Here is a 20141-nt window from a genome sequence, read left to right as displayed (position 1 = left end):
AACACTGGGTGAAAAAAAGTAGTGTAAGGCAGATAAAAATAATTATCTATTATACTGAAAGAAATGTGGTGAATGGATTTGTTTTAGTTCTGTATCCATCTTAGCAAGAGAAGTTTTAAAGAATTTACTACATAAAAGAATAGACTGCTTCTGCTGTTCAAATAACTGCTACATTCAAATGGGTTTAAGACGAAATGGGATCTAAGGACACCTGAGTTGCTGCAGTTACTTAGTTGCCCAAAGTTAAAATACAATTAAGTAAGGAGATCCTTCCTGAATTAGGGTCTGACCCAAAATCCTCCTAAGTCATTGCCCAAGACAAGCAGGTGAATGACTGACAGACATATCGGATGGGTTTAAACAACAGGCTGCAACTTTATAAATTATACCTTGGGGGAGGCACACTACGTTGCCCTCACCAGCTCTCAGGTACCAGGCATTTAATTGGTTCCAGTGCAGGTTACAGGGCTGTGATATTGCACTCCATATGATTTTATGAAAATATGCTAATGAGTGTGAATATAATGTAACTGGAATATGCTTCATGCAGAAGGTCTCTGTAAGGTACCATTACAAAGCTTATAATCTACTGAGTGTGGTCATCCTATTTGTATAAGTGTATCATTCTTGTATCTGAAACTAGAAATATGAACTATAACTCTGAGGTCCTATTGTAATTATGCAAAGTGTGGGCCATTAATGGTGGTTTGGAATCTTGATGGCTCCCATCAACTAGGATAACTGGTTGTAAATGGCTCCGTTTACTTGCAAGCCTTCCTGTGAGTCAGACCAGGCAGAATGAAGGTTGGGGTCTCAAAGGACATGTGACCATGTCACCTGGTACTGGAATCCATCTTAAATCTGGCTATGGTGCTTAAAGCTGATGCTTTTCCATTTAGAAGGAGGGGTGGGGACCCAGAGAGATAAAAGATTCCCACCTTGTGCCAAAGCTATATAAGGGGGTGGAACAGAACAAAGGAGGTTCCAGTCATGAGAAAGCCCCTAGTTACCACCTGAGCTGGAGCTAACAAGAACTGTATCAGGGAAAAGGATTGGGCCCAGACTAGGAAGGAGTCTAGTCTATGAAATAAGCTTATTGGAACATCTCTAAGGGTGAGATTCATCTGTAATCAGTTTCTTAATGTATTAGGCTGAGACTTGCGTGTTTTATTTTATTATGCTTGGTAACTTACTTTGTTGTGTCTGTTATTACTTGGAACCACTTAAATCCTACTTGTTATACTTAATAAAATCACTGTTATTAATTAACCCAGAGTAAGTAATTAATATCTGGGGGAGCAAACAGCTGTACATACCTCTCTATCAGTGTTATAGAGGGTGGACAATTTATGAGTTTACCCTGTATACACTTTATACAGAGTAAAACACATTTATTTGGGGTTTGGACTCCATTGGGAACTGGGTATCTGGGTGCTGGAGATAGGAGCACTTGCTAAGCTGTTTCCACGTCCCCTCTGACACTCCCCTTTGTATATAAAAACATCAACATGCTTGACTACTACTCACTTTCTCCCTAAGTATGTAGAATTCAGTCTGTTTATATGGACTATGGGAGTTGGGTGAGGAGCCATTTCAGCATATGTATGACTTATTAAAAGACAAATTTTAAGTAGAACTGTAACCCAAACTGCTTTATGGTATTGTACCCAAACACTGTATTTCAATGGAGGACTCAACTTCCTTTATAGGAACAGACTCCTGAAAGTCTTACCAGTCCACAAATGATTAAGCATTTACCAGATTAGGTTCCAAGTTTGTAAATTGTTCTGGAGGAAACTGACAATGCCTGAGCTGTCAGATCAGAAGGAGCTTCATTCGAATAAAGGTGGGCAGATGTGTGGTAAGATGTATTAGCTCCGTTGCTAAGATGAGGAACATATTTTCAGCAAAGTTCTTGGCAGATTCCTGAGGCAGCTGGTTTAAGGCCATCAGTGTCCGGCATTATAATCTCCACTTATAGTTCTCTCACCCACAAAGCTGGAAAACGAGGCTTTTGTTTTCTTTGTTTTGCTGCTCCAATTCCAGTAACAAAATGCATGTTAGACTAGTTTGGCTGCAAAGAAGAATTCTGTGTTTACACTGGGAACGGACACCACTGATTCCTGTCAGGCTGTAGAACTGGGCTGACATCAGAATCCAAACATCCTCTGGTCAGTGCAAGCAAAAGCATTCCTCTAGTGATTTGGACTTGATGTAATGCAGTATGAATGTCATAGATAATTCAGACCGATGGGGAAAAACAGAATAAAAAACACTATTTTATTTAAACACCTTCTGTCCCTCCCATCCCTCCCCTCAAGGACTGCTGACCAATGTAAAACAGCACAATACGTATGCTAACAAACTTAAACTAAGCCTTTGTTTAATTTTGTTAGCATATGTATTGTGCTGCTAAAACCATAAAGAACGAATGCCCTCCCTAGCCTCATTCTGCTCCTTTAAGGACCAGAGTGCAGCCCCGCTCCCCGAGCCGTGTGCTCTGGTGGTGGGGGCGGGTTAGTCCCACACCTTTCTGGTACCCCATACAGGCTAGAAATCTCTTGCAGGTACGGGGTACCAGAGGGTATTGCCCTACTTGCACTCCTGGCTGCCCTCCCCCACCCCCACACGTCCCACATGCATGCTCACATCTAGAAAAGGAGCAAAAACACTTCTTTCCTTCACTCAGATCGAAACATGCATTCGATTTGCCATCTCCTCTTCTTACCCAAGTTTTCACTGCTGGTAACCTACCATCTGTTTAAAAAACAGTATAGGATCATGCATTCAGGCTAAATCCTAGTCATTCCTTCCCCATAGCACAATCCCATCATCCACCTCTCTTTCTAAATTACTGTCACATCTCAACCGTGCCTTGCTGACCACACACTATAAGACCTATAGATTTGAGATGGGGAATACATTGCTCTGGGCTTCATTCTCACATCATACTTGTCAATATGTAAAAAGCCAAGGTCCAATTATCTATGATCTTAGCCACCTTTTGTTTTTTGTTCTTTCCATATTCTTTTTGTCATCCGCATCCTCATCATCTCTAAAAGCAGGGTGAAGATTTTAGTGTATTTCCCTCTCAAAATCTTTGCTTTGCTTTAACCGCTTTTGGTAAGTGTGCTTCTGGTGGTTTGTCGGGTCCCATACATGATCAGGCACTGCTACTTGGGGCTGGTGGTGTCATTGGAAGCTGGCCTATCCCATGCCCCTGTGTTCTAGGGGGCCTGCTGTGGTAGCTCGTCCCAGCCCCATACGTGTTAAAACTGCTGTTTCCTCTGATGTGGGATTACCTGCTCCAGATGTGGTCCCTAGCATTCTGACCATGAGAGGACCGAGAGAGTCAGCTAGTCTGCCAACCCGTGCTGGGGGTCTGTGTCCAGTGCCCTTTGCCTGCACATAGCTGGAGCTATATCTGGCATGATTATATGAACTGCCTTTCTGGGCACTCCCTTTGGGTTACCCTGTATTTCAAGGGTTCCAGTCCTCTGCACATACTGCTGGAGGGTGATTCATATCTGGCTATCCCTTGACTGTCACTGTCCTCGAACTCCTCCCCTGAATCTGGGTCCCAAGAGTCTCGGTACTGTGACCAAGGGACAGAACTGCTGGGGAGTTGACCCTTCCTCAGCCTTTCAGGGTTGGCTATATCCAGTTCGTCAGCACACCCCATTTCACGCCATCCCTCTGAAATCACCTGGATGGGGATCGCTGATTCACTACCTGAAACTGGGATCCTATTCCTGGGAAGTCAATGGCCATCAGCTTTTTTTCCCCAGTGTGTGGTGGCAGCTCCTCCCCCTGGATCCCTGAACCATGATTTAGTATAAGTGACTCCTTTGCAAACACCGGTGGCCAAAGCTCACTTGAAAGGCATGGTCCGTGGACCCGTCTGCCAATGTATGCCTGTAAAAATAGTTTTATAAAGGGATCTTTGAAGCCAGGGTTCTGCCCTTCTTTTTGGGGAAGGGGTATCTGGTTCCTTGCTGACTCCATCTCTCTTAGAGCTAGTCCTGTGAGGTCCAGAGTACTCCTGTGACTTTGCTGGATGTTAAGAGCTCAGTCATGAGCATCCTTGGGCACTGCTTTCAGTGCCCCACGATGGGGTAATTTCACTATCTGACCTTACCCTCATTTCCTTCATGGTTGGGCTCAGTGCATGCCCTGGCAATAAACTGAGACCCCTTTGTTCATTAGTGTACTCATGAGAGATTTTTAGCCATTTACATGCCAATCCTTAGACGGGGTCTGTACCCTCAGTCATTCTCAGATTTAGCTTTTCCTCTGAAAAATAGGAAGTTAAAAGCAGTGCCACGTATCCTGAAACTGGAACGACAGTCTGGCAGTCCTGATATTTGTTGCTGCGTTCTGCACGTCCCAGATACGACAATTAACATCTCAAATTTATTTTGGGCTTTGTGGTGGTGATGCATGGAGAAGTGAGAACACAAACGTCACAATAGTGTCAACGTTTGTCTCGGTAAGACAAATTCAGGAGGGTGGCAGCAAGGGGCATGTGGTGTTGTGTGGAAAAGGACATACTGTGGATCGTCAGCTGTCCAGATCCAGCATTCATTGCCAAACAGCAAACCAGGCCAACATTAGAGTTTGCCAAGCTTTTCATTTCCTGATAGCCACATGATATTATCATACTAAGCTACATTAAAATGTCTAAAGATTCTCTCTTTTCTTCGTTTGCATTTTAATCCAAACAAGGCAGGTCAAGGTATCTCATTTTTTAAAAATCTCTGCTTTCACAGAGAAAGACTTGCTACTTGAAAGGCTTTTGAAGCAATTCTTCAATAACATACGAATTTTCCGTTCTTAACACTTACTCGTTAACAAGGACACAGTTACATAGTGCTACTAATTCTCTAACAGCATCTGCATGTTATTCAAAGCAACAAACAGAATGGCCTTCAAGTTCTTTCTGTCAGGACTAGCTACAGCCCTGTCAATTTTATGGTTTCTCTGCATAGACTGTGGGTTTTCAGACTGTTCTATGGGTCTGGTCTCCTCATCTCTAAGGAGATCCACCCTGATTGGCTCTTTCCCATTCCCTTGCTACATGGGCAAGGCCCACCAATCAGGAGGAAATGCATAGGCAGGATAGATAATTAAATCCTTCAAGTGTGGGAGGAGGATTGCTAGTTAAATACAAGGGTAGAGAACTAAACGTGTGGGGAAAGCAGGTAATTAAATACTGGGATGAGACAAGGGGGTTGAGGATGAAATCCTGAGATGTGGGAGGATGTGAAATGGTGGCGCTAGGTGAGAAAACCAGATAAACCATTTTGATAGGCAGGGGAACTAAAAGACAAATTGCTTCAGTGGGAGTGGCCTGAGGAGCTGAAAATTCACTAATTGTGAAATATTGAGGTCAGAAATCAATGGAATCAGGGGGTTCTGAATTGGTTAATAAACAGACCAGCAGCTGCTACTCCACTTGGCCCTTGTCTCTTCCTCCCCACTGCTTCATGTTTATAGTAAGCACAGCACTAAAAAATTAGGCCCTAAAGGATCAGAATCACAAATTCACTATAAATCTAAAGAGGTAACAACTTTATTGAATACATCCAACCTTAGACTGATATATACTGTAATTCAAATTAATTAACACCCACTCCCATGTATTTTATCCCAAGTCTCGAATAAAACCTGTAAAACTTGGAATTCATTATTTGCGGTTTTTCTCTGCTTTGACTGCTCCAAAATCATGGCCAGAATTTGGAACATATTCTCTGCTGATGCGAAAGGGTGAAACTCATTGAATGCAATGGAGCTATGTCCATTTACATTATCAGAATTTGGCCCACTGATGGGGCTTTTCCAGGACATTGCAAAAGCATTCAGCTAATACTTTTTTAGTTTCATTTAGGCATGTATAGTAACTGTTGTAGCTGAGTTCAAATACGTATAGGCCAATAAAATCTAAACGGTGTGTTTTATGTATATTATTTTATGGGAATTTTTGGTTTGACTTTTTTACACCTGACCTGGTTATAAACCACAACAAGCTTACAGAGCATACTCCCAGAAGGGTCTACTTACCTTTTTTCTTGTTCTTTTTCTTTCTTTCTTTTTTTTTAAGAAATCCATGTTTATAAAGCCCCAGGCTGATGGATCCTGCTGAGAGTATGTTGTGTGGCAATGTCAGTCATGTTTTATTAGCTTTCCTGACAGTTATGGGGAAAACTGCATTTGTCAGATGAGAAGAAAAAAATAATTTCTATGCTTCTCTCTGACTTACAGAAACAAAAGCGTCTTGTAAAAAGTTAGATGGTTATGGGAGAGGAGAAGCCATTGCGTCCGTTCAACTTCCAACACCTACATACACTGTTGAAGTCAACAGGCAATTTCTATGAGAAAAGACTAAAGGATCCAGGCTTATGTTGTGGGGTTGGCTGAAATTTAGCCACGTTTTTTTATTTAATTAATTAAATTTTAAACAGAAGCTTATCTAGGGTGGGATATTCAAACATGCATAAGTGATTTAAAGAGTAAACATCTCTACAGTTCATACAACCACTACCATGGTGGATTCTTCCACTGCTAGGCACTGTACATAGAAGGTATGTTCCCACTACCTACAGGTATAGTGGATTTGAGGTATTTCAGATCCAACATATAGTAATACAAATAATAACTAATAATAGAGAAAATTTTAAAATATGATCTGTTTGTGGATGTGCAATGTCGATACTTGTGAGGGCAAATGGTGGAACTTATAAACACACAGGGGGAAAGCCTGGCCCTACTGGAGTCAATGACACACTCCCATCGATTTCAAGAGTGCCAACATTTCACATATAATTCATCACTTGCTTTTTATATGTCAGTAGAGGCGCTTCACTAATTGTGCACCTAGTTCTTTACTTTTACATCACAGGTGATAAGCCTGAAATGGATTAGTAATCAAAAGTTAAAGAAAACTTTCCAGTTTACTCACAGATCTTTCTATTGAAATTCCTGAACATTACCAAAGTTTCAGTTCCCATCAAGGTACCGTTCTCACCGTTTATATTCTTGCCAGCAGCCGTAGAGTTTCAGCCAGTCCAAATCTGCCTCAACAACTGCCCGTTGCAGATGCTGCTCCTTATTTCTAGAGTAATTTTTCTTTCAGAAGTGGCTGTGTCATGATTAAACTGGAATTACATGGCCAGCTAAGCCTGCTACCCTCTGAGGGGAGGAATCACAGTCATAATATCATGACAGTGATATCTGATGCAGTGGTACTGCATTACATGTACCCACCCCATAGTCCTATTGTTTCAGGAAGGGGTGGAGTGGTGAATGTTAGAGATGAGCAGGAGTTGATTGAAGGTTCAGCTATCGTCGTTTTATGCAGGTTCAGAGTAGCAGTTTTATGCAGGTTCAGTATGTGGAAAAGACTGCAAAACTGGCTTTGTTGGCCCCTGAGAAATGGTCTCAGGACAGTGGTAGTGACAGGATGGCACCGCTAATCCTCCAGTGCCCCACCGCCCCCATGCATCCCCTGGGCCTAATGGAGGGGTAAGTGGGTATTAGAAGGGGAGTGGTTGGAGCATTTTGCACTCTGGCTGTTGTAGGCTGTGAGCAACCACCATAGGTTAGAGCAGCCTCTGTTCTGAATCCTGGAGATACGAAAAAGGCATTCCCTCTCTCAGTTATGGTTTGTGGCTTCTGTGCTCCATTTCTTAAGAGGCACAACCCAAAGCCTGGTGTGGGTTCTCACTTTGCTGAACAGATGAACTGGATAATAGATTCCATATTTGAAATAAAATATTGAGGAGGAAGGCCAGCTTCCTAGTCAACCGATCTGATACTTTGGCATAGCTTGATTCATCCTGCAGCCTTGCAACCTCAGTCTGTGGGATCATCAGTTTTCACAAGCTAAGCAAGATTGGAGTTAGTCAATATTTACATGGGCAACTTTCAAGAACATTGCAGAGTGTTGCGAGGCAGCAGGGCTGGTGACAAGAGTACATCCGAACTGCAGCTGGGGGTGCGCTGCCCTGTACGAGTAGACAGACACCCTAGCTCTGGTGGAGCTAGCACACTAAAACGAGCAGTGTGGCTGGGGGTAGCATGGGTGGCGGCTTGGTCTTGCCACCTAAGCACAAACCCCGCAGACTCCCTCATTATGTAGCTAGCCTGAGCCTCCCCCCTTGCTACCCTGGCTACACTGCTAGTTTTAGCATGCTAGCTCGAGCAGAGCAAATATGTGTCTATCTACTTTTACCTGCTTGTGCTGGGAGGTGGGGCATTAAATCAATGGTTCATCATGGTGCTTAGGGTACTGGGTTTGTTTTCCCCCTCATATTTAAAGCCTAATTTCTGTCCATTTTGGACATTAAAGATCCTATAGGACTTCTCACAAGAAGCATTAACCCCAGTATCCCGACTAAATTCTAAGGTGCATAATTATGTTCTGCCTAGCTATTTAAATTCTCCCTATGGTTCCAATGATTAGGATATTTGCTTCCTGTCCTAAATTGTGAGTGCGCTGGTTTGTGCGGTTATAAAGTCTGTGTTCCACTCGAGAGAATGCTGCATTTCCTTGGTGGCTGAGTCATCCATGTATATAAATGATAGATCGGATTAAATTTGCAAAAGCACGGAAGTCTATGTCTACCCTTAAACCACTACAGCAGCACCACTGTAGTACTTCAGGGTAGACACTCACTACAGTGGTGGGATGGTTTCTTCAGTCATTGTACTTAGTCTACCTTCCCAAGAGGTGGTAGCTAGAGTTGCCTACACCGGCAGCTAGGTTGGCTTAACTCTGTTGCCCAAGGGTGTGGATTTTTCACACCCCTGAGCAACGTCACTGGGTTGACCAAACTTGTTAGTGGAGACCTGGCCTTAGATTCTTCCCAGTGAAAGGTAAATAGGTTGTTTTTCTGCTTCTATGAAATTGACCACTCCCAATGTCATCACAGTTAAGCAGCAGGTGCAAGAAATGGGCCGAGGACTATGAATATAACACATACATGCTCCATGCAGAGGGAGTGATACAACATTAGAAAAACAGCATGATTAGGCAGATGGCTCATGTTGGATGAGGCTCAGATTTCCTTCTATTTGAATTATACAATGGCAATTTCTTTAGCACCTGCAAATGGACACTTGCCAAGGAGCTACATTTAGAATATGGTCTAATGGATCCTGCTAAGGAACTGTGGGTGGACTCATTTGTAGAGAGATAGATCAGAAGCTCTTTGTATCTCTTCAGATGTGGGTATCAGCTGAAAGGGATTTTTTTTTTTTAATTCCAGAGATGAGTTAATCTAGATTAATGGCCTCTGTGGAAATTAATTAATTTTTTTAAGGTCTGGATTTCTCAATGTGCAATATCCGGGTTTATAACATGGAGGTATTCCTTTCAGGATTTGTGTTCTGTATAAGAAAAAAGCTAATTTAGTCATCCCCACAAGATTACCAGTCCCACAAAAGAGAAGGAGGGGGGAAGAGCCAAGCCAGAGAAAATGTTGGAGGCAGGTTCTACAGGATGATAGTTGACTGCCACGCAGAGGGAGTTGGGGAAGAATATTCTGATCTTGTATGTGGCTTTTCGATGAGAAAAGAGGAGAAGGGAGAACAGCCGTGATCAATCAGAGGGGGAGTAGAAGAGTCCAGTGCCAATACCAAAGACTTTAAGGTTAGGAGAAGATGGTGTAAATAGAGAAGGTAGTCACAGTCATGGAGTCCGGGGAAGATGTTCAGTTGTCAGTGAGGATGAGAGGTGGAGTGCATAAATAAGTGGATGATGGTGAGCTTTCTGGAGCCTGAGCAGGAGTTCCAGAAGAAGGGAAGTAGTGCATGTGAGGGAAAACGTAAAAGTACTTAAAACATTTCATTCAGCGAATGTGCTGAGAGTAGTGGTACTGGACACTTTGAAGCCAAAGCAGGCCTTCATTAGCCCCACCCCCGGCCTTTAATACAGCCCAGCATGACTTACTGAAGTATGTGTCTGAGGTACAATATAAAAAGGCCCAACTCCTCCAGAAGCACATCCCTGCCATCAGTTCCAGATGTCCACCACGGGGGTGAGCCAGGCCTGTCTTTCCTCTCCACTTCTGCTCAATCCGATTGCTCATAAATATTCATGTCTCCTCTAATTAAAACATAACTGCCATACTGGGTCACACCAGTTGTCCATCTAGCCCACTATTCTCACTTCCAACAGTGACCAGTGCCAGAGCTTCAGGAGGCATGTACAAGCCTTGTCTTGCCTTGTCTTTCCCTCCTGGCGTATGGCAGTCAGAGATTGCAGGTCGCCCCAAGCGTGGGGTTACATCCCTGACCCTCTTGGCTAATAGCCATTCATGGACCTGTCCTCCAGGGATTTACCCAGTTTTTTTGAACCTAGTTATACTTTTGCCCATTGCAACATCTCATGGCAATTAGTTCCACAGATTAATTGTGCATTTTGTGAAAAAGTACTTCCTCTTGTTTGTATTAAACCTGCTGCCTGTTAATTTCATCAGGTGACCCCTAGTTTTTGTATTGTGTGAAATGGTAAATTACACTTCTTTATTCACTTTTTCCACGCCATTCATGATTTTATAGACCTGTATCATATCCTCCCTTAGTCATCAGTAAGGGCCTTAGCAGTGATTGATTGTTCCCTTGTTATTAGTGGATCGAAGTAAGATAAAGGATGGTTTGTTAGGTATGTAATGTTTAATGTTCTATGTGATATTATGTTACTGCTTTTTCACTCTATGATGCTTAATTTGGGGGGTTTGTTTTTATTTTGACATATTCTGTCACTTTTCTAATAAAAAGGACATGAGAAAAATTTCCAAATGGTGTATCAAACAGATCCTTCAGTAATTCAATCTTTAGGAATTGGAGGACAAAGCATGGAATGCTTTTAAGTAAATCATAATTGCTTGCACATCCAAATATATCACTTCAAGCTTTGGTGCTTAATTAAGCAGTGAAGTATATTGAATGTGTGTTTTCTGTGCTTAAACAGATGGGAACCCTTCCCTTTATTTGTGCTCCCATTTGCAGTTCAATTTTATTTCTGTTTCGGTAGCAGTGGTTTGGGGCTCTTACAGGATTGTCGTGAGGCTAAATTTATGTTGGAAAAGTGCTCTGGGTCTCTTGGACAAAATGCACTCTAGAAGTGAAAAGTATTATGATTTTGACTGTTTAGACTTGCAGGAGTTTTATAGCTGTTAAGTGCTACCTGTAGTGACTGCTAAAATGTCCCATTATGTACACAGCTGGAAATTTTAGGTGTGCAACACAGCTACATTTCTTTGAAATTTTATTATGACAATGAGATTTATTACATTTCATTACTTTCAACTGTTTTTGATGAACTGTTTCCCCATATATATACATTCAGTTAAAATTACTTTTCACCTTTTGAGGTTTTTCTATAATTAAAAAAAAAACCATTAAAAGGCTCCTGGAGATGTGTTGCTGGCTGTGCATTCATTTCTTTGTGAGTTAGAGGTATTTCGCCTTTAACTCTGTGCCATAAAAACCAACCAGAAGGTTGTGTTAATGACCATACCATGCCACTTCTGTTACTATTTAGCACACTCGTAGACATGTGCAGCATAACAGTAAAATATTCTTTGGTTTTAGACATTGGATAACATTGGATAACAGCACAATTCAGTTTTAGACATTGGATAAGAGCACAATTTTGGCAAACTTAAAAATTCCGCCTCAAAGCTGCTGATGACTTGCTGATGGTTTGCCTGTTTTCCATCAGTCAGATCTATTCAGTTCTTACCAACGGTGTTATTTTGCCTGGTATTCTTCTCTAGTCAGATGGGATAGTCCTTGAATCTCAACTCTTAAGTGATTGTCTTGTCTTGATTTTTTTTTTGTTTTGTTTTAAAGTGGTGAGCTCTTTCACGGCTAGCTGATGTTCAGAGATATTGGTGCTAGGCCAGTGGTTCTCAAACTAGGGCTGCCGCTTGTTCAGGGAAAGCCCCTGGCGGGCCAGGCCGGTTTGTTTACCTGCCGCGTCCGCAGGTTCGGCCGATTGCGGCTCCCACTAGCCGCGGTTCACCACTCCAGGCCAATGGGGGCTGCGGGAAGCGACGTGGACTGAGGGATGTGCTGGCCGCCCTTCCTGCAGCCCCCAATCGGCCGAACCTGCAGACGCGTCAGGTAAACAAACTGGCCCGGCTCGCCAGGGGCTTTCCCAGGACAAGCGGCAGCCCTAGTTTGAGAACCACCATACTTGGCAGTGGATTCAGTTTTCTCATGGCATCACAGGGGTCACGAACTTTATGCAGCGTAGCTATGTCAATTAAGATACGCTGATTGCTGTGGAAAGACAGGCAATGCCATTAAATCCTTATAAATATTGCATCCAGGAGTTTAAAACCACAACAGAGCCGGACGCAGTGCAGATCAGATCACTACATACACAGTTCTCCCTGTCTGATAATATGTGGCCTGACTGAGCAGATGTCAATCTGACTATTTTGAGTTCTAATTTCTGAGCTGTGCACCATTAGCTTCTAAGATGCTCATCTTTTGATCACTTACGCCAGGTAGAGCTATATAATTGTGGAACATTAGATACAGGGTTTGAATGTTTCTGAAAGGAAAAACAAATTTTGTTCCAGCATATTGATGATTGGATTTAGTATTTGACAAGATGAGTCCATTCAAACTCCTTCCACATATGGGTACTAAGAGAAAACTGCTTTCACTGAATCCGGTTTTGGGGGGCCTAGAAATGGTTAATGCTTCCTCTACAGTATTGGAAGTGTTATTCCTTCTCCAGCCTGAGGGTAGCCCCACAACCTTGACTCCACTGATTTGGATGGGCCAGGGCAAGACTGCCATATCAACACGGGATCCTCTCTACACACTTCATACAAAGCAGTGGGAAGCCAGCGCAAGGCGCCACAGGATGGAGAGAGAAGCATCTTAAATTACTGCAGACAGTTGAAATGATTTCCTGTGCTTCCTCTCCATGCTGTAGATCACCTGTTACTGGAGAAGCCCTTAGCAGTGTGTGTTTTGCAACTGTTGTGCTGTCCATGGAAGGCAAAGGAGGCACACCCTTGGGTGGCAGAGTGGAGGCAAGGAGCCTCTCTTTGGAGCAGCCTGGCCATTGGCAGATCACCCAAAGTATGTGTTTTTGTGGGATTGAATCGCCAGCCTCCTCTGCATATGTTGGCCATGTGCTCTTCCCACAACCGATGAAGTTACAACCATTTGCACAGACAATATTGTCATGAATGCACCGTGGCTCTGGGTGAGTAGAACTGCTTTTCTCTTTGTTACATTTAAACTGAAAATTTCAGTCACTATTTATATCAGTTGTTGTTGTTTATAACATCAGTTGGTTTGGGAAGTTTTGGCACCCACGTGCTATACTTTAATTTTCTTGCATTTTGCTTAAAACCAAGAAATTTTCTTTTTATGGTTGTATTTTAAATGCTTGTGTGCAAGTGTCTAGGATCTTGAGAAAAGGGCAGGAAGTTTATTTAGGTTTGCCTCTGCCTTTGAAAGTTGCCATCTCTTTAGGTGAGAGAAGGGGGGGAGAAAGATTGGGCCTGTGGACTTTAATGATGGGATCATGTGTGTGTTATATTTTATGATCTTGCCAATTTGCCTGATTTATGGTTAACAAAAATCACTGAGGAAATTTGAATGCAACAGAAGAAATATAAAAATGCTCATGTTTATTTGCACCTATTATTAGATGTATTGATATCATGCAGTGTTTGGCATGGGGAGGGCAAAAACCACCTCTCTTCCAAGCAAGGAGGGATCCACAGGCATCCTGATTGCATTGGGAGCTAGCTGTGAGTGAGTGGAGATAGGGGTAGCTGGCAACGATTACCCAACAGAAAGGAGGAAAAGAAGGTTTTTTTTAGTCAGTCTCTCTGCTATCAAATGGACCAAACATAGGGATTGACTCTACATAAGATAAGGAGTTGGGTTGTGTTGAAGGCAGCTACTCACTGTACTGCATTTCAGCAGATGACTTTGGCTACTGGAAGACAGACAATGGAGACAGGAAAGCCTTAGTTTTGGTTTAGAAACTCTGCCCAGGTGAGATCAACTTCTGGACTAAAAGACTGCAAAGAGAGCATGCTGTCTTCTTTGTAGAAAATTATCTGATAGTGGGAAGCTACATTCCTATTGTTTTTCTCCTGCTGTTTTGAAACTCCAGCTATTAGGAGCTTTTTTACTTTGCATTTGGATTCTGATCGTGGCGCCTTGTTTAGTATGCCACAGCTGAATCTGGGAGTGGGATCTGCTAATTACAAACTCACCAAAACCCTCTTAGCACCTCTTTTGTGTTTTCAGCTTGTATGGCTGCAAAAAGTGCCTCACTAATCACTCAATGAAGATGCTTTCCCAAGTATTTCAATATCACTTGTTCTTCACTAGCCCCCTCCCCCAACAAGATCAATGGCTCCTTCGCAAAACTGTTAGTACTAGAGAAACTCTCTGTGAACCCATAAGGTTGGCAACCTACAAACAGCTGTAATTCATTGTAAGTATGCCTATGTTCTCTATACTAGTTAATCATCTTTTGGAGATCCTGCCCCGCTAGAGAAAAAGAGGGGATAAGGGGTTGGAGGAAATCTATAAATACTTGTGAATAGATCTGGTACTGAAGAATCAGAGTTCTGCAATAATCTGTCAAAACAAGCATAATGAACATGGCAGTGAGATCATATTTTTGCCACAGAGGGGCAGGTATGCAGCTGTGGTTTATTAGGTCTGGAAATAAAGTTTAGGTGTTTTTAGCCACAATCAACTTTTCTTATTTTAAATCTCTAATGCTCGGCCAGTTAGCTTTGGTAATGATTGCAGTTGTTATCTGCTTTTTTCCAGATAGACCTCATCTGGAATGGTTTCAGTTGTTTTTCATTCAAGTCTTATTTGCGAGGCTGGCGAGTTTTATAAAGCTATTACAGCTCTTTGGAAATTTTGTGGGTTCCAGGATGTCAACTTTTTTCAACCAGGACGTGTTTTCCCTTAAGCTTCTCTACACAGGCGCTGGTGCTACTTGGGTAAGGTAAAAAGAGAGACTGGAACATTAAGCACAGAGACTCCCTCTTCTTCTAATGCAGATTCTGTTTTTTCCTCCTTCTGTTTTTTTTTTTAATAAAATAATAAAGTGTGTGTGTTTTTGTATACACACACGCACACTCAAAGCCATTTGTTATATAAAATGGAGGCTGGCTAAGTATCCTTCTGAGCCCACTATCATTTGTAGGACAACCAAAGAGGTCTTTCTAGAGCGACAGAGATAATTGTATCGCCTACTCCCAGTTTCTTTTGGGATTAGAGTGAGGTGTCATGTTATGGGACAGAGCATTATGACTATGTAATCTCTTGAAGTAATATTTAACTCTTATAGTATGTGTCCCTTTAATGGCTTATTACTAGAAACATAGGGCATGTGGGAACACCACTCCAATCACTTAGAACCTGATAACTATTATCAGATAAAACTTGTGTGCAAACTAGTTAACTATTTTTTAAATTATTTTCACAACTGTTCTTGAGGCATCGGTGGGAAACTCTATCATTCTAGACCAATTTCAGATTGGTGACTGGAAAGCTTTACAATAGACATTGAATCTACCTTAAACAAAAGTATTCTTGATAAAGTTTCGTCACACATCACCTGGTTACGAGTATGTTTGCAGCAAAGCTGGTGACATTGGTGCTCACATTGATACTGCAGCATTTAGAAATGTTAGGCCCATCAGCTCTCTTCCTTGATAGAATTCCATTCAATTGATAATTAGCTATGTGTTTTTATCTGCTGCAGTTACTGGGCTTCCTGCCTAGTAGGTTGCTGGGGGGTTCTATATTTTAATTATTTACCTAGTAGGACCCATTGCTGACGGTAGTGCGCTGTGCCAACATGTCACGATTGTAGACAATGTATATTAGCATGCGATTTGCAATCCCAGTCCACTTTGTAGATCAAGTTGGGCAATCTCTTGAGTTGGAATAGAAGACTGATTTCTGAAATTGAGGGGCATGCATCAAAGGAATACTAATTATCATTGCAATATATTTTTTTTAAGAGGTCATGCCCCTTCATGTAAACTATTTAAGGCAAGGCAACTTTGAGTGCACTATTAGAATATAAATGAAATACTATTAAACAACCCTATTTTTAGTAACCATTTTTATGTAATTTATATTCTGGGCTGAATTAATGCTCAATCTGGAAGTGCTTTATATATACATTGCTCCTGCTGACTTTAAAAAATAGTTGTAAAATCTCATTTGAGCCAGTTGGTTTCCTTGTCCCATTTTGGTACAAGGCAACAAATTAAAAAAAACCCCACAGCTCCCTAATATTTCTGTAAGAATCTTAGTGAAAGTTTTGAAAGAATGAGAATTTTGTATTGACTGATACTTGCAACTTCCAGCAGCTTTAGTAGAGTATCACCCTTTTCATTTCTCCCGGTGTGCAGAAACTAGTAGGCATAGTTTCAAATAAATAACTTGACACGTTAAATCTGTGTTGTTTGTGTGAGTTGGCACCTACTGTAAGAACTCCGACCAGAGGCACTACCCTGATCTCTCAGCGAACTTCTCAATGGAGTTCACTAATCCTACAAGACTACCACCAGCAAACTAGTTTCTAGGGACTCTCCTCTATGATGTAAAAAGAAAAGGAGTACTTGTGGCACCTTAGAGCCTAACCAATTTATTTGAGCATAAGCTTTCGTGAGCTACAGCTCACTTCATCAGTGAAGTGAGCTATAGCTCACGAAAGCTTATGCTCAAATAAATTGGTTAGGCTCTAAGGTGCCACAAGTACTCCTTTTCTTTTTGCGAATACAGACTAACACGGCTGTTACTCTGAATCCTCTATGATGTGTTACAGCTCAGTGAATTTCTATATAAGAAAATAAAATCTATGCAGTAAATCCATGTCTATAATCAGCTAAATCTCTTGACTAAAACAATATAAAGAGGCTGAACAATACTGTATTTCCATATGCATGTTTTGTGGATTTCTCAATGCATAATTTACTCTGCTTGCGAGATTGTTTTTTTACATCACTTCCAAGTATTTTTCACATTAAAAAAAATCATACTATGCTAAGGCAATAGCGCCTCTGATTAGAGTTCTGAACCACAGTGTCTTGGCACCCATCTCCTACTGTCTCTGTCGGGTGCACATAAGGACTACAATGTGGGCTCTACATTATAAATTATCCTCTGTGCTGAGCTAGAATTTATTCTGTAAAGTATCTCAGTGTAATACAGATGCCCAAGGTGCTTTTTATTCAAAAAGAAAAGGAAAAATCTGAGATGAAATGGATATACAGAAACAATGTGTATATGCGTAGGTGAATTTGAAATGAACATTTCTTATGTCACTATATTACAGATTACTTAAGATATCACAGTTGTAGAGTATGTGATTGAAAGGGTTGGTTTAATTAGAATATGATGGATTTTATAAAAATGAAAAACCTGTAAAATAAGACATTGTTTAATCCCAGTTTTGTTTATTAAGAATGCACCTATACTTTCCTTATAGAGGCATTGTAGCTGGTGAGAGGTGCATATGAGTTTTTGTCTAGACATATATTTTAAAATCAGCAAACTGAAATATCATCTTGAATAAACATTGTTCATATCACAGTGTTTGCATATCCTGCAATAGACAATAAACATGCATGAAGGTAATCTAAAAATAAAAGGAAAATTGTGCCAGATCTTCAGATGCAGCAAAACCCTATAGTTACAATACCCAATGAAGTGTAATCTACCTCCTATTAAGATTTCATTGTTCTTTACTTGAAACGCTGTTTTTCTCTGGAGGGAATGTGGTAGGCATACAGCATCCATACTGCTAGAGGATATTTTTTCCAAACATAACTTTCTATTTTAGAGGGATGCTGTTAGTTTTAGACTCCTAATTTTGGCTCTCCTGTCAGAGGGATTTTTAAATAGACTCTCTTAAAAATATCTGTGAAAATCTACTCTTGGATTTAAGTAAACCCCTACCATTATTCCCTTTGTGCGATTGCATTAGAATCACAAGTGAAACAGACGAGTCAGTTTACAGTCGGATTGCTTTCACTATTTGTTTGTTTGACTATTGCATTTCAAAGTCATATTGTCGTTTCCCCTGCGTAAGATGACTATCACAACGAAAACAAGGAACTTAAAAAACCAGACTCCATTTCCAATAATAATAAAAAAGCAATTTGAAACCAGAGGCCTTTTTGGAGTACAGTTTTCCTGACATTACTAGCTTGGGGAGAAGGGGGGCTCTTCGACACTTTAGGCGCACACAAGGGGTTAGCCCATTATTATTAATGTCATTTTCTCCATGTAGAGACACGTTGACTAGATAACAGCATACCTGATTCTTTTCTAAATTATATTGATATGATTCACTGGGATTTCACCAGTGTAATTTCTTGGAGAGTTGGGCCCTAAAATGCTAAAGTGAAATAATCTCTGGTAAATATTTATACATAATTTCATGTGGAGGGTCTGATCCAAAGTTCACTGAAGTCAGTGGAAAGACTGATTTAATGAGCTTTGGATCAAGGCCCAAGTGAGTTGCATATTTCGGGGAAGACTGTTTCCCTTAAACTCTTGAGATCTCTCTCTATAAAACAATACTATCCATTTTATTAATGTTTATCTTATGTATATTTAGATGATAGCTACAATACAAACAGAGTATGGGTTGTACTGTTAAAACAAATGTGAGTGTGACAGGCTGTCATTTGTAGTCATAATTATCTAAGGACATACACATCTCCAACTCTGTCTTTTGTATTAAGTTGAGGTCCCCATCATTACATATCTAGGTAAATGTCTAAATTCTGCTGTTTGGGAAACATAAATTACAAGGAACTTTCATTCTGGAGTGACATCTTTGGAGTGTTCACATAAAAAAAATAAAGAAATGATTACGTTACAACATATCCATTTTTTATGCAGATGTTAGAATGTTTTCAGTCATCTCCCACTTTATTCTGTTAGCATTTAAAATCTAAGCTCTCTGCAGATGCTTTAAAAAAAAAGATTTGTGTGTCCAGTGGGTCACTCCAGTGATATGCGTAGTTAGTGGCTGACTGCATAAAAAGACGTTCAATTAGGTGACTTTGGATCTACATTCGCTGCATAGTTGCTAAAAATCTCACTGGTCTTGGCCAAAATTTCTCCTCCTTTCATTATTCAGTATTCTAAGCATAACTCCTCCAACCCCCACTTCCCCAGCTACCCCAAATCTGGCTGCATTTTAGTAACAAAGTGATGCCTGTCAGTATATGAGTGGGAAGGTAGTAATGCCCTTCAGATGCATGGGAAATAAATGGTGTTGAGGACAGAATAAGGCCGGTAGGTCCTGATCCCCAACCCACTGTTGTTGGTAGAGATTCTCATTTACGTCAATGGGCCATAGTTTGTAAGTGTTCGTGCCAAAGGATCCAAGGCCACTATGTACATGTTTGATGTTCTTAAGTGGATGATTCTTTTGTACCTAGCTAAAATACATCCCTGATAAGAATAGGCTGCAGAAGAAGAGTGGCTTGTTGTCTAAATCTATTTTGCTCTGGGAATGGAGAAAGAAGGTGCCTCTCTCATCCTTTTATTTTCACACTTGTAAAGAAACGATTTGCTTAAAGAAAACACCTTGACTTTTGTCAACGAGTGAGCCAGTATCTATGCCAGGAATAGCTGCTGCCAGAAATAACTGGTATTTTATCATATTATGAAGATGAATTCTTCTTTACTTGAGATTCTTAATGTCAAAGTATACATCGCTATCAGGGTGTAAAGCCAACTTCTAAAAGACCTAGGTAATGGCATTGGAAAGGTAAATTGCTTAAGCAATGTCTCTTGAGTTTATTTCATCATCTCAAGTGTATTTTAACCTGTTCTTTAACCTCTAACTGAACACTTCCCACTGCCCAAATGATAATTTCTAACCAAGATTTAAATGATGTAGGATGATGAGTAGGCTGGGGAGCCATAATTTTAAGGAAAAGGAGGACTTGTGGCACCTTAGAGACTAACAAATTTATTTGAGCATAAGCTTTCATAAGCTACAGCTCACTTCATCAAAAGCTTATGCTCAAATAAATTTGTTAGTCTCTAAAGTGCCACAAGTCCTCCTTTTCTTTTTGCGGATACAGACTAACATGGCTGCT

At 41.0% G+C, this 20141-nt stretch overlaps 1 protein-coding gene and 1 long non-coding RNA gene across 2 annotated transcripts in view; both read left to right on the top strand.

Moving 5' to 3' along the window:
- Window positions 1-20141, top strand: part of FGF14 (fibroblast growth factor 14) — a 618100-nt gene that overhangs the window by 238808 nt on the left and 359151 nt on the right. The window lies entirely within an intron of this gene.
- The window catches only part of LOC122463738, a 92150-nt gene continuing 86739 nt past the window's right edge, over window positions 14731-20141 (top strand). The window contains exon 1 of the long non-coding RNA XR_006287344.1: window positions 14731-15005. This is a non-coding gene — a long non-coding RNA (uncharacterized LOC122463738). The remainder of the gene's footprint in view (window positions 15006-20141) is intronic.

Source organism: Chelonia mydas, chromosome 1 (assembly GCF_015237465.2).
Source record: "Chelonia mydas isolate rCheMyd1 chromosome 1, rCheMyd1.pri.v2, whole genome shotgun sequence".
Lineage (NCBI taxonomy): Eukaryota > Metazoa > Chordata > Testudines > Cheloniidae > Chelonia > Chelonia mydas.
The sequence above is the reverse complement of the archived record's forward strand: the minus strand, read 5'-3'. Positions and strand labels throughout refer to the sequence as shown.